Genomic DNA, 16,194 nt, shown 5'->3' on the forward strand with positions numbered 1-16,194 from the left:
CCCTACTTTATGCAATTAATTTTTCTTAATAATTCTAGGTTATAACACTTCCGTTGTTGATATTCTCATACTTTCGTAACATAATATTCTTATTTAGTCCTTAACAATATATTTCTGATTTATAATTGTCCATTATGCTGGAAGTGGATAGTCTATGAAAGGAATTAGCTGGTCTTTAACTTCGTTGGACTGATGATGCTGAAGAAAATACTAAGAGGAAAGGATTGATAATTTGGTGGACTTTACATTGCATTGCACGCAGATCCAAACACACACACACACACACACACACACACACACATATATATTATATATATTACAGAGGTTCCAACCTCGGTAATCTTAAAAGGGTTTGGTAGCGATGGGCGTGCATCAGGCACTGGCTGACGTCCGTTTCTCTCTCTCTCTCTCTCTCTCTCTCTCTCTCTCTCTCTCTCTCTCTATTACCTAAGGCAATTAAACGAGTCTCGTGAACTACAAAAATACATTTATTTATGAGCAAAGCATTAGCTAAATAACTCAGGTTCTTAACAAAATGATTAAATGAAAGATTGAACTCAAAATCCAAATAATTCAGATAACCCTGGGGAATTAACCAAATAACTAACATTAGTTTAGTCATAAAACTAGGCATAGTCACAGCAGTCTAGTAACACCACGGAACATCAGTTAAGTTCCCATTTCTAAATATGTCACCATATCAGTTCCCCTTTGTCTCACAACCACCTAAGAAGACAGGAGAACACATCCATAAGCAAAGATTAAAAAGGTGAAATAAAATAGAACATCTTTGAAACAATTATTCAAAATACAGTCAAGCCACACTTTTGGCTAAAGAATAAGTATGGTTACCCATTCAACTCAGATTTCACACACTTCACTAAAAATACTGTCAAAGGAGCCATCTTGGCCCTTTGCCGACTCTGTAGCGATCTCCCATTTTTGGCTACTTACCCTCTCATTATGTAGGGAAATAGCTCGCACGAACGCAAGACACTCCCAGATAAGTGTCGTCACTAACTTCGTCACAAGTTCATGACGTCATTATACAGATCATTGTACACGCCCAAGAAACAGCCTCAAACCAGATTCATAAAGCAAATCTGCATCCGCCCTGCAGAGAAACAGGACGTGGTCTGTTCTGCTTAGGCAGCGACTTTCGGCATCGCGCCACTCAAGGAAGATACATAAGCATTTCCAAAGCTGAGCTGTCTTGTCACTTAGGACCACTGTTTCCATGGAGAAGCTAAATTGATGATCTCTACATTCTAAAAATGTCACTGTACATCGGGTCCTCTCACTCAGGAAAAAAAGATACAAATCGCATTCACAACAGTGTCTCAATTATATTGTCAACTACTCCTTATTGCAGATGCTCGGCCTGAAAAAAAACCTAGCATCTGCCTAGCTATAGCTCATACAAAACAGCTTATATGTATAAAAAACATATTGGCTGGCTCAATAGACACAAAAGAATATAAAAATAACTGCACGACTTTGGCAGTACAATGTCTATCATATAAAATAAATTTGAATAGCCTGTATCCGGGCTATAATAACAGTTGACTGTAGAGACATTTTCTCATCTTGAATTTTCGACGCTCCCATGTGTGTGTGTGTGCATGTATGGTCTGCAGCTGCACAGACTCGTGAAACACGCTGTAGAAAGGCAAAACGTCTCCCAGTAGAAGATAACTGACAACTTCCATAGTCCAAAAGCGTTGTGAAACCTCGCAGACTCGTAGATTCTTTCGCATGTCGGCAACATACATCTCTGCAGTAGCTGAAGGACGTCTTGCTGGGGTAGGGGAATGATGTTTATGGTGTTTCAGTATGTCAGTCATGTCACTGGTCAATTAAAGAAGAATTAACCCTAGACATACATCTGTCAAATAATGACCTCAAAATCTAAGAAATACTAACTAAACGTTTTCCAATTAACACCACTAACATAACCACTGAACTAATTTCTAACTAAATCTTGTAAAGTAATTTCATAAGCTCACTAAATCATAAATCACTATTATAACCCCGAGTAAATATTAAATTCTACAATAATATAAAAAAAAGACTTGCCAACCCCATACATAAATTAGTACAAGCTACCCCAAACTAGCAAAGTGAGAAATCACAAAAACTCTACGGACTACTGTCCTTACATTTTAAACTCGCCATTACTCACAAGTATAAAAAAGAAAAATGAGCCCGAAAAAAAAGTAACAAAACCAGCCCCAAATTATCACTAAAAATGTTCTCTCAAGCTCTGATATTTCATTAACCCACAAAATCAGTAAGAACCCTTTTACTGTTTATATAATTAACCTCCATGAAATATAATGCCGAACATCCCTTCTATCAAACTCACATACCCCGATAAAGTACATCTCCTGTCTAAAATAGAAATGCTACGTAAAGCTTAACCCAATTACGACACCTCTCGTAGGAAAAAAAAATAAATAATAGCAACAAAGATAAGTGAACTTTCCCCAAAAATGCAGTATGCATTGTTACGGAATTTGCTACTGCAGCAATCTCATCGACCAGAAATGACCGGAAAAACAACCCCTTATATAGTACACCTCCATGGAATGCCATAATCAACATCTCCGAAAATAGTGCAAATCTCTGAGTAATCTACTTTAAAGGAAAAAATCAGCAACCAGACTCATCACAGCATTATCAGCAAAAATGCACCCGTGAACACCTCATGTGCTTCAAACCGCACTAAAGATTTGTCTAGTCAGACTTACAACCTCAGAAACCATTATTCTCCAAATATTGTATACTAACACCATATGTATAACCACATTTCACAAACTTATCTCCAGGATATCACCAAAGGTGCCCAAAAATTGTCTTTAAAGATATAACTCCCCCATGACATTACCCAAATTATATAAAACCACATTACCACCTATTTGGGATATAAACCACAGTATACCACAATTCAACAATTATATACTGCCAAAAATAATCATTGGTGAATATAAAAATACAACACCTCCATAAAACCACAATACAGTAATGCCACCCACCCCCCTAAGAGCCACAGAACCAAAAGGAACCACAATACCCCCCCTTTTTGGCTCGTAAAACCACAGATCACCACCAAAATTCATAACCACAAAAAAATCCACCACCAAAGATTATAGCCACAAAAGAAAAACTCAGCCCTCCCCCACCAAAAAAAAATCTTCAGTAATAATGTAAAAAAAACACCACCATATCACCATATTAATAACAATACCACTCAGACAATAAAAATATTCCCCTCCATTTTACCAACATCCACATGTGGAATAAAAACCAAGTGCCCAAAAAATATCATTACACCTCCAAGCAGGGTAATCAAAAATGAAACTCTGTCCCCGAAAAATGCACTCAAAGCATCTAGCTGATACACTTGAAAATATTACCACATATCTTCTCTCACGGTTTCCATTTGCTTGCACCAAAATAACTGCAAAAATAACTGAATCCAAAACAGCAGACTAAAACATAGCAATTTCCAAGAGCGCCTCAGTGGCGTCGTTGGTATGGTGTTGGCATCCCACCTCGGTGGTCGCGAGTTCGATTCTCGGCCATTCCATTGAGGAGTGAGAGATGTGTATTTCTGGTGATAGAAGTTCAATCTCGACGTGGTTCAGAAGTCACGTAAAGCCGTTGGTCCCGTTGCTGAATAACCACTAGTTCCATGCAACGTAAAAACACCATACAAACAAACATAGCAGTTACCACCATAGGCCTAAACTCTGGAGCATCTCCAAAAAAAACAAAATACCACATGGCCAAAATATTATATCTCTAATTCTCCTCATAATCAGACTAAAAACTGTGCCAGTAAAATAACCTCGAAAAGCCTCTCTAAGGAGCTCAATGTTACAGACAAAAACTGTAAACTCTCTGTTTAGCATAACTGCTGAGAAGGGCAAAAACTTGGCAAAAAAAAATTGCCAAAGAATTCTAGAAAAAATCATCAGTGTGCCATAGCTCATTACACAAAACTACAAATCTGAAGTGTCTAAGCAAAAGCTTCCCCATATTCACTTCGGCACGGGCCACCAGAAACTTAATCAAGTTTCCTATCTCTGGCAAATTTGCCACAAACACAACATGGGTATTGTGCATGAGGCCAACAATTTCCGGAACATAAATATCCAGAAAAAATGTAGTGCCATTATGTACACATTTAAAAATGCAAAAATTCTCCCCTAAATCTCTTTGCAGCATCAAACGGCTTAAATTATAAACGCATTCCCGAACGATGATTCCAAATCACGAACTGAGATATTGAAAAATCTGCACAAACTGTTCTGAGAGAAAAATAAATTCAAATTCGCTCGTGATAAAAAAAAAAACTTGCGTCAGCGATGGCTAACGTCCGAAAGGGGAAAAGAAAAGCCAATGGCACTCTTGACTGTTCCCGTGACACCTGTAACATCTGTGACTCATGTAGACTTCAAGCAACTGTCAACTAAACCCATAAAAAAAGGAAAACTCTAGGGCTATCACAGAAAACCGAAAAAAAAAAAAAAAAAAAGTCAAGAGAAGACCGGTAGGTTTCCTCACTTCCCTCAATTTGACTTTTACCATAGTCTCTGAACAGGGCATTAACACAATATCCTCTGATAAAACACCTTTATATTTATGGTTAGTACCTCCCCTTTCCACAATAACATCACCATCTTTAGTTCTCCCTACATCTACCCCATTGTTAGTATTAGTATGACCAATAATAGTACCAGTATCACAAGTATCACCATCCATAATATCATCACCAAAATTGTTTCCACCGTGAACTCCATTAGAATCCCCGTAATAATTCCCTGTATCACCAGTATGGGCTTTAATATTACCACTCCCCTGTATCATCACCATTGGCATCACCAAGCACATCCCCTTTTCAAATAATCTCCATATCCCCAGTTCTAATCACGTCCTCTACCGTTGCATAAACAATAGGCCTGGGCTCTGGGCTCTGGGCATCACCCACGAAGTCACAATGGCACATACTAATCACCTGCACTCTTTTTGTTGACCAGGCTTCCAAAAATTTCACTGATCTCTTTGCCCTCTAGGAAACATCATGGGTGCGATCAAAATCTGATTCCGAAGTCATAAAAAATCTCTAAAACAGTTTAAGGCATTCTCCAAAGCGTAAGGAAAACTTGCCCCATATTCATTTCATATTCATTTTCTCTTCACGCAAAAGAAAGAACAAAAATCGTTCTAAAAGAAACCCCACGGGCATATCACATCATCTCTCAGTGGCTAAAAGCTGAATTCTCATTTCAAGGACATGGCATTGAACTTTGTTTTCAAAGTCAAACGGAGGAGACAAGAGAGAAGAAAAAAAATTAAGAATTCACTCACCCTCTTAACCTCGGTGCAAAGAAAAAAAATTCACCCTCCCTCAGACTCTACCCCATGGATTACACGAGCCTCCCTTTGCTGGTTATTCAGCAAAAAAAAAAAAAAAAATGGCAAGTGCGTTTGCATGAGAGAGCGCTGTCTCCAAGTCCTAATAAAAGCAATATAAGCACCTTGAGAACTGAGCCCCATGTATGAAAACTTAATATGCATACGTATGTATTATAAAAAAGAAAAAAAGTGCGTCGCCTTTAAACATGCGCTAAGACCAAAAAATTTATCACGTTCTGCTTCTATGGGAAAAAATATGATGATCTGAATTGTTTCTTTTACTGCAAAATTGATTCACACACAAAGTTAGAAAGAGGAAAAAAAACAAGGGCATAAAAAAATGTAACACTCACGCCATCAATGAAAGAACCCTATATTGCCAATTTTCGCGCATGTAAAAACACACTAATGCACACATACTTGCGTGTGTAATCACGATCCAATACTCGAGCAGCGAGCACCATAATAAACACACGCACTCACATACATCGACTGAGTGACACATTGGTTGAAGGTGTCTCACGGTGAAAAAATGCTGACCCTAATCAAATTTCATCTCCTCAGTACCAAAACAACGTCTCCCTAATTCCTATCATCTGTCACCTAGCATTTGAAATCCTAACTCATTTTTACAACCAATCTCTCTCAAAACAATCTCTTTAAGCTGCTATTAATTTCACAAAAGGTGTAAGAACGGTCCCTACACCACTTGCCATCACATCTATTACCGAGGTTCCAACCTCGGTAATCTTAAAAGGTTTTGGTAGGGATGGGCATGCAGCAGGCACTGGCTGGATTCCGTTTTCTCTCTATCTCTCTCTCTAACTCCTCTCTCTCTCTCCAACACCTCTCTTTCTCTCTCCCTCTCTATCTATTATTTATTCAAGAGCAAAGCATTAGCTAAATAACTCAGGTTCTTAATCGGATAGGCTCCACTTTGGAGGAGTGCTGATCGTAAAAATATTTGCCAAAAATTAAATCAGCCTCGTGAACTACAAAAATACATTTATTCAAGAGCAAAGCATTAGCTAAATAACTCAGGTTCTTAATCGGATAGGCTCCACTTTGGAGGAGTGCTGATCGTAAAAATATTTGCCAAAAATACACTAATCAAGACAGGCTAATGAATTTATCAGGCATTATTAGCACTATAATAACGCATATTCTCTGTGAGTTTTATCATCCTACAGGGAAAATAATTGATTTTATGAAAAAAAAAATGGGAAATTCAGGGCCCCTTGTACTGAAGGTTATTTGGTGATCGGTGAGAAACTACAGTCTTGAATAGAAATTCGGTCTGACAGAATGTTGGTATATCCCCCTGGAACATGCACATAAATCATTATCAAAATAGAACAGTAAATAAGCACGTAACAACAACAAAAAAGAGAGCAACAACTGAAGCGAAAGCGCAGCCGATAAATATGGAAATCGCAAATATATTATATTTATAGTATATCTCTCTAAATTGGTCGATGTCGTTTTCTACGTTTCCTACGAGTAGTTTCATCTCAGAAAACCATTTTAGGGGTATCTAAACTAATTTTTCAAGTTTCTTGTCCTCAGAAAAAATCGCTTTTTCGCTTTTTCTCTAGTTTGGTTTTTTCGGGAAAGGGGGGGGGGTTATTTATTTGATTGTCCTAAATAATATAATTTTTAGATGTTTTAGGCTATAAAGTGACATAACTACAAACTCTCAGAAGGTTTTGTCCCTAAATCGAGGTTTGAATTTTTTCTGAATATTTCTTCCTAGCTATAGTCTTATTTTTCGGCGGGGCTTTCGCTGAACTTACCTGAAGTTGTTGCTCTTTTTTTTTAGTTACGTGCTTACTTACTGTTCTATTTTGATAATACTTTATGTGCATGTTCCAGGGGGATATACCAACATTCTGTCAGACCTAATTTCTATTCAAGACTGTAGTTTCTCACCGATCACCAAATAACCTTCAGTACAAGGGGCCCTGAATTTCACATTTTTTTTCATAAAATCATTTATTTTCCCTGTAGGATGATAAAACTCACAGAGAATATGCGTTATTATAGTGCAAATAATGCCTGATAAATTCATTAGCCTGTCTTGATTAGTGTATTTTTGGCAAATGTTTTTACGATCGGCACCCCTACAGACTGGTGCAAAGTGGAGACTACCCTTAAACGAAAGATTGAACTCAAAATCTAAATAATTCAGATAACCCTGGGGAATTAACCAAATAACTAACATTAGTTTAGTCATAAAACTAGGCATAGCCACAGCAGTCTAGTAACACCACGGAATATCAGTTAAGTTCCCATTTCTAAATAAGTCACCATATCAGTTCCCCTTTGTCTCAGAACCACCTAAGAAGACAGGAGAACACATCCATAAGCAAAGATTAAAAAGCAAAATTAAAAGGTCAAATAGAATAGAACATCTTTGAAACAAATATTCAAAATACAGTCAAGCCACACTTTTGGCTAAAGAATAAGTATGCTTACCCATTCAACACAGATTTCACACACTTCACCAAAAATACTGTCAAAGGAGCCATGTTGGCCCTTAGCCGACTCTGTAGCGATCTCCCATTTTGGCTAACTTACCCTCTCATTATGTAGGGAAATAGCTCGCACGAACGCAAGACACTCCCAGATATGTGTTGTCACTAACTTCGTCACAAGTTCATGACGTCATTATACAGATCATTGTACACGCCCAAGAAACAGTCTCAAACCAGATTCATAAAGCAAATCTGCATCCGCCCATGCAGAGAAACAGGACGTGGTCTGTTCTGTTTAGGCAGCGACTTTCGGCATTGCACCACTCAAGGAAGATATGTCAGCATTTCCAAAGCTGAGCTGTCTTGTCACTCAAGACCACTGTTTCCATGAAGAAGCTAAATTGATGATCTCTACATTCTAAAAATGTCACTGCCCATCGCGTCCTCTCACTCAGAAAGAAAAGATACAAATTGCATTCACAACGGTGTCTTAATTATATTGTCATTACTCCTTATTGCATATATATTATATATATATCTATCTAGAATCTATATAATGATATATAGATAAGTTATATGAATATATCAGTTATATTATAATATGTATAGATATATATATATATATATTATATATATATAGAGAGTACGTATTTATATATATATATATATTAATATGATATAATAGATTATATATATTATAGATATAATTCGATATCAGATATAGATTATCATATAGATATCTTATTATATATATAATATACTAGATTATATATATAGATATCATATATACATATATATCATGATATATATCTATAATATATCTACTATCTATTATCTCAATATCTATATTATATATATATATATTATATTATTATAGATATATATATATATATATTATATATATAATATATAAGTATATACTATATTAATATATATATATATTATATATAGAATAGTTATATATATATATATTTATATGCTAATATATATTATACGTATATATATAGAAGATATTATATCTATATATATATATATATATAAGTAATAAGTATATATCTATACAATATATATTAAACCATACATACCATATATACATCATATCAATACACAAATTCTGCATTTGTATTATTTAACAGGGGCCCAAAATACTGAATGACCTACATGTTGTTTCAGAGAATTAAACAAGTTTGAAAAATCCTGGCTGTCTAAGGAAGGTATATGCTTTAATGTCTCTTCTTCTGTCTCTAGAAGACAAGAACATGTTTAAATAAAACAAAAGTCAAAAAGAGTCATTACCTTCGGAAGACATAGTAAATATTCATTCATGGATTACTCCTCATAACATCGGGCTGTTTGCCGTAATACCCACTTTTGTAAATACTAGCAATTAGACAGTTGCTCTTTACTCTTGTTTATGTACTTATATAAGACTAATACACTATAACAGTAATGTATTTTTTATCTTTTATGTTACCATGATCATGTCTTGAAAAACAGACGAGATCTCAGGGTCTTCGAAATTTCCTGTCACCTTTTCTGAGAGTACTTCTTTATATGTCACTAAATGCGTTTACGGATGCACTCAAATACTTTTTTTTGGGGGGGGCGGCCGGCATTCGGGCTATATAATACTGCTGTTATCTAAGGTCTTATCTCATATTAAACTCCAAAAATTAAATGAAGATGATTGAATTTCACAATGATGAGGGATCTTTCAATAAAAATATATTCGAAATATGAATAATTATTTACTGGCATGATAGATATTAATTTCTAGTTGCTGCTTCCCCTCTATGTGTAGTATATTATTTTCTGACTCACATATTTATCCGTGGAATGTGGTAATATTAACTAAAGAAGAGAAATACCGAAGAGTCACACTGACACTCGAACACACGTGCTTAGGCACACAAATGCATACATACATACATATATCATACTTATAAACACAGGAAAACTAGGTTGTTTATAAAGGTGATCTCTCCCACTTGAAGAGTTCTCGATTATCTATAATTGAATCCCTGGGCAAAATTTGGTGCTTTTCAATAAATGGCGTATCTACCGAACCGCGTTTGCTACTTATTCTAGAAATAATTTTAAAAGACTATTGAGATTATTTTACAGAAACTTAGTTAAACAAGTGCGAATTCAAAAGACGGATAAACTGTTCACTTTTCTTTATTCGTGTATTCGTATTCAATACGCAGGAATTAACTTTAAGTCAGTTGGACGTTTGCTTTACGAAATATATTGTTTATACAGAGCATAGGACTAAGTGTCTTACTTACCTGATAACTTGACGCGACGTAAAAGGCTTTTGTACTTCTCAGTTAGAAGATGCATTCCTTCAATTATGCCCAACTTGCATCCAATGTTCGGCGGGCGACGCCACTTACCCTAAGGAGAGAAAGACACATTTTAAATAAATTATATTCGTAGGATATATATATATATATATATATATATATATATATATATATATATATATATATAATATATATGCTATATATATATATATATATATATATATATATATATTAATATATATATATATAATATATATATATATATATATATATATATATATATAATGTGTGTGAGGAAGCGTGAATAATTACGGTTTAAATATAATTGCTGTAAATCAAGCCGTCTTAATGATGTACATAAATGTAAATAGTTAAGTTTGTTGTTTTTATTTCCTATAATATCGAGTTCTTATCACTTCCTCTTTCTCTCTCGTTCTGTATGAATGCGAATAAAAGACAAAAAAATATGAACCGCCGTCATTCCTATTGTTCAAAACCAGAATATTTTTCTTCCCAAGAGCACAAGCGTTTTGCAGCGCTGAAAAAAAAATGTAATGCAGAATGCATTGCATCCAATTATTTCCTTTCGACTGACGGTTAAGGAAATGAAAGAGAAATTCATGACCTTGACTTGTAACTATTCGTATATATGAAACTTTTATCTTTGTGTATTGCTCTCATCGAATTGTCCCTCAGCCTTTCCTCTTCAGTTTAATTAAACAATAGAGGATGGTTGTGTTCTCCCTCAAGTATTTCTCTATGTTCTTCCATTACTGAATTCAACCGCTCTTTGATTCCCTCTCGGAAGAAATCGTAAAATTTTCAGATGTCATCATTCTTAGGAAATCAGGTTTGTTGCGTACATTTCAACATCAGTTTGTGTTATACTTGAGTATTATAAAGTCATGTTTTTTTAATATAATACTGCCTAACAAATAAGTTCAATTTTCTCATGTTTATCTTAATCCTCTACCATACTTTTTCATTGAATTTTCGTTTCCTTAATTTTTGTTGTACCTATCCTCATTTCTCCATCTCTTTCAAGATCTTTATTAGGTATAAATTCCTGATATAAAATTAACCCTCATTTTTTTTTTATATTTATTACCATCCTACTTATGGTTGAAGGTTCGAATAAGCTTTTCTTACATTCTTTCTAGTCTCTTACTACACTGAAGTTCGATCAGTTAATTATTGCACCCTTTCCGTTATTTTAGTTATTCTTTATCTAAAAAAACTATATATAAATTATGTTATGCATTGGAATCTCACGTACATCTTACAGGGCATGAAATCAGATTACTTGTAATCACTCATTTCTTTCTTATCCTATGTTCATGATGATATCTTCCGGTGATAACCATAAATACTTCTAAAGCTTATTTGTCTTTGACTATCTGAACATATTTAGCTAAATATAATACTGAAATCGAACGCTCCCATTATTCGCTCTTTGGATTTCATGTCAATAGCCCCTGTGTGCGTGTTCCATGTGAATAGGTTTCATCTACTGAAATAATAATAATAATAATAATTTATTTTGAAGCTCTCTGCTTTATGATATAATGTTCACTAACATTAACAAGCTTTACCAATTTACTTTATCCTTATAAAAAAATTATTGCTCGTACTCATATAGAGTTTAAATTCATGTTTCCAAAAATAGTCTGCAAAAATGAAAAACGCATTTGCTCTGAAACTGCTTTTTGAAAAACTGTGGAAAGGTATGATGCAAAACTCATTTTGCAATTCAGTTTTCATTCACAATATTACTAGTTATGCCAGCATATAAACCGGGTTACTTTGATATTTTCGATTAGTTTTTCTTCTGTATTAATGTTTATAACATTTATGAACGAAAGTAAAAAATAGAACAAAGTATGAGATAGAGAGAGAGAGAGAGAGAGAGAGAGAGAGAGAGAGAGAGAGAGAGAGAGAGAGAGAGAGAGAATTATAAATTATGATCATTTCATCATATATGAACCAAAAATCACTTCAAATCAAGTTTTTACTCTTGAACCATTAAAAGGGTTCTTTGGAATAAATCATGTATACTGGTTTAAAAAATAAAAAATAATACCTAATGCTTATGAATTACAAAAGCCATATAGAATTTAGAATATTTATCGAAAATATTAGCAAATGAGTTGAAAAATTATACAGATATTGGATGACTATTGACTAATATTATTTATTATAGCATTCATTTTCCCTAATCTGCTTTTGATAAACTGGACTGAGTATAAAATTTCGAGTAGGAAACATCAGATTAGAATATGGAATTAAGGCCAAAACCCGAGCACTGCGACCTAGGAGGTCATTCAGCGCTGAAAGGTCAAATGACAGTAAACAGGATTGAAAGGTGTAACAGGAGGAAAACCTAGCAGTTGCACTGAAAGACAAGAGTTAGAGAGGGTGGAAAGTCAGATGAAAGAAAGAATATAAAAGGAGGTACATTAAAAGGGATGAAAGGAGTTGGAGCTACGGGCCGGAGAGTCACTGCAAAGAACCTAAAGTAATGCCCACAGTGCACCGAATGTGGTGCACTGATGGTACTGTCCCCCCGCCGCCTACGGGCGAATGCTGTTACTGTTTTGCATGAATGTTTTCACATCCAAGGACTGAGATTATTTTTTAATTTGTTTTACTCTAACAACAATACGAGTAAAGCGGACTGATCAAAATCACAAAAAAAAAAAAACCTTATGCTATCCTTCATTCGAAAACGTAATCATTGTAACTCGTGTTGCAGTATTGCGTATTGCAAATCCAGATTGCTAGTTAGTTTCCCTCTATGTATTTCGAGCTTTCGTTACGAAATCGCCAATAGCTTTGTTTTGATGGGCGCTGGAGGTCAGTTATTTTGGTTGGAGATGTTGCTGACTGTGGTCGTTTAATCAATTGGTCAGTTATGGTATATTTTCCATTTTAGAGTTGTAAAAAGTGTGTGTTTGTGTGTGTGTTTTTTTTTTAAGAAAAACAACACCTGAGTGTATTTTGTTGGATGTTTAAATATATAAGGTGAAAGATGCAAGCTACTAAAACTCTCTTACCCATTCCTCAAAGTCACGGGTCAACAGTATTGAAAATGTAACAGAAAAATCACCAAAATGAATGAGCTTCCAGTAAATAACTACTGAATAAGTCAATATACTCTTCTATATTATTTTTAGCTTAGTGTTATTAATCACACCGGAAAATCATTTCCTCATCCTCACTGGATATCAATAAGAGCTGATTTTACTTCACACCAGACAACTTTCAATATTTTTTTAGACGTCAGAAATAAGCAGTAAAAAAGTAAAAGAATACTGGTGATGAAAAACAATCTCCTCAAAACTATATCTTCTATTTAGAAGCGAATACGAAAATAGGAAACCAAAACACCAGGGTTGAAAATAGCTGAATATCAGCAAAAACAGTCTCATTTTGACATGAAGAATATTTGTATCATTGTTTGGGATTCGATACAGCATTATAGAGCAATAAAAAGAGGACGAGAGAGAGAGAGAGAGAGAGAGAGAGAGAGAGAGAGAGAGAGAGAGAGAGAGAGAGACTATTTTATCAATAATACGCATAACACTTATTCGGTTACGCAATTGAACACATGTGAATAGGAATAGTTATTTGTATTTTTTATGTGACAAAGGAATAGATATAAATATATGTATATAATATATATATATATATATATATATATATATATATATATATATATATATATATATATATATATATATATATATATATATATATATATATATATATATATATATATATATATATATATATATATATATATATATATATATATATATATATATATATATATATATATATATATATATATATATATATAACATATATATATATATATATGGTATATATATATATATATATATATATATATATATATATATATATATATATATATATATAGATATATTGTTATGAACATTACTCACAACTATTTTAAAAGTATAAGTGGCAAGAACAGGCTCTTTTCTCTTAACGATCAGTGCCACAAAGGTTAGAATTTAAAGCCAAGGGGCAAGATCTCCAGACAGTGAAAAACACCAAATAACACTCAAAGAGGATTAACGAAAATATAAACCAAAACTTTAGTATTTATTATAAATAAATCTTAAATTAAACCCACATAAAAAAAAACTGATTAGGGTTTACAAAATATTTTACCTAAAAATATCCTCATTCACACGATAGAACAAGAGACAGTAATTAGGAGGAGGAAGGAAAACAGCCTATTTCTAGAAAGCCCTGAAAATATTCTTTTGGAGAAGATTATGAAAGAGGGAAAGAACCTTAATCCTAGATCATATAATTACTCAAAAAAAAAAAATTTACATACATAATTATACAAATAACTTATCACAGATCACTTGATCTGACATCAAAGGTGGTTACACGCAGGGACTATATAGTCGATAACACCACTAATGAATGCACACACGGCTGTCTATCAACTGCTCCGGAATCACGAAGGGGGTCTGCAGCCGGGAGATACACTGACCCGCGTCAGGAACGCCAATAAAGAAGATATTCAGTTTATATCCTTACCAGCTAGCTGAACAGATTCAGGCCTTTTCACGACTCCAGAGGTTTCAGGACGAAAGCAGGACAAGGGACAAGACTCTTAAGATGCTTTCCCAGGGGCAGCAGGCAGGTCCAGAGATGAAGGGACGTAGATATAGTAACTTCTGCAGCACACAAGAAGGGCGCCCGAACAGAGCACAGGAAACGTTTCTCAAACAAGGCTGCAGCTTCCACAGCGACTTTAGTAATTATGAGGCGGAATACCGTCAACGCCCTCCATAATACAGGTGAAAAGGGGGGTCCTCAAACGTATCAAGGCCAAGAGACTCTCCAAATCTTAAAAACGTCCAGCAGGGATCAGGTCAGGAAACCTCCAAGATAAGGAGCCGAAAGCATACTCCTTTTCATCCTCAGCCAACGGTCCCCACCAAAAGTGAGGCAACGACCCGCAAATCACCAAACAAGCATCCGGCCGAATAAATACATGAAAAGAGAAAAAAAAACAACTCTCATGGGCGAGGCCACTTAAATAATAACAACCTTCGGTGGGAGCGAGAAAAACCTTAACCAGTCTTTTTTTTTGTGGCAATAAAAAAAATTAAATTGAAAGTAACTAAATGAAATTGACTTTACAGGCCACGAATGAAAATTAAGCATATTATTACAATATATATATATATATATATATATATATATATATATATATATATATATTATATATATATATATATATTATATATGAATAACTTGATCACGAAGTATATAAAACGTGATGCTATGTATACATATAGGTTTTTGCCACGAAGGAAAAAAAATGAAAAGCGAGATAGCCAAGCACTTTCGGTCCAGTTCGACCCTTTACTCAGGCACAATTGATCTTACAGAGGAAAAACATAGTTAAGGTAGGCTTAATATCCAAACTGACACTACAAGATTAGCAGTAAGGTCGATTTCACACTACAAAAACGAGGAAACGCCTGAGGGCAGCCACATCTTGGAGGATACACACACGGTCAATAGACGATTCGTCCATTAACAATACATTTTGAAAAAAAGGGAGGCATATACAACTTATTATCATGAAATTTACAAAAATGTTCTCCAAAAAATTATCATTGAAAAGACGAGAGAGAGAAAAAAATATATATAAATATATCGAGCAAGAGAGAGAGAGGGAGAGAGAATATCGAGCAAGATGAGAGAGAGAGAGAGAGAGAAATAATAACTATATACATGTGGGACTAATTTATTAGTAGTTCATTTATTTTAAGGTCCTTCATAAACATTTTACAAATATACGGGTCCAAATGGTACATTCCCGGACTAAGATTTAGGTTGTTTTTATTAGTGATTTGTATAATTGCTGATTCCAATAAATTTCTTGAAACATAATCATTAGATCTAGCAATTACAGAGGTATCACCCCAATTAATACAATG

The sequence above is a fragment of the Macrobrachium nipponense genome, chromosome 9, assembly GCF_015104395.2.
Source record: "Macrobrachium nipponense isolate FS-2020 chromosome 9, ASM1510439v2, whole genome shotgun sequence".
Lineage (NCBI taxonomy): Eukaryota > Metazoa > Arthropoda > Malacostraca > Decapoda > Palaemonidae > Macrobrachium > Macrobrachium nipponense.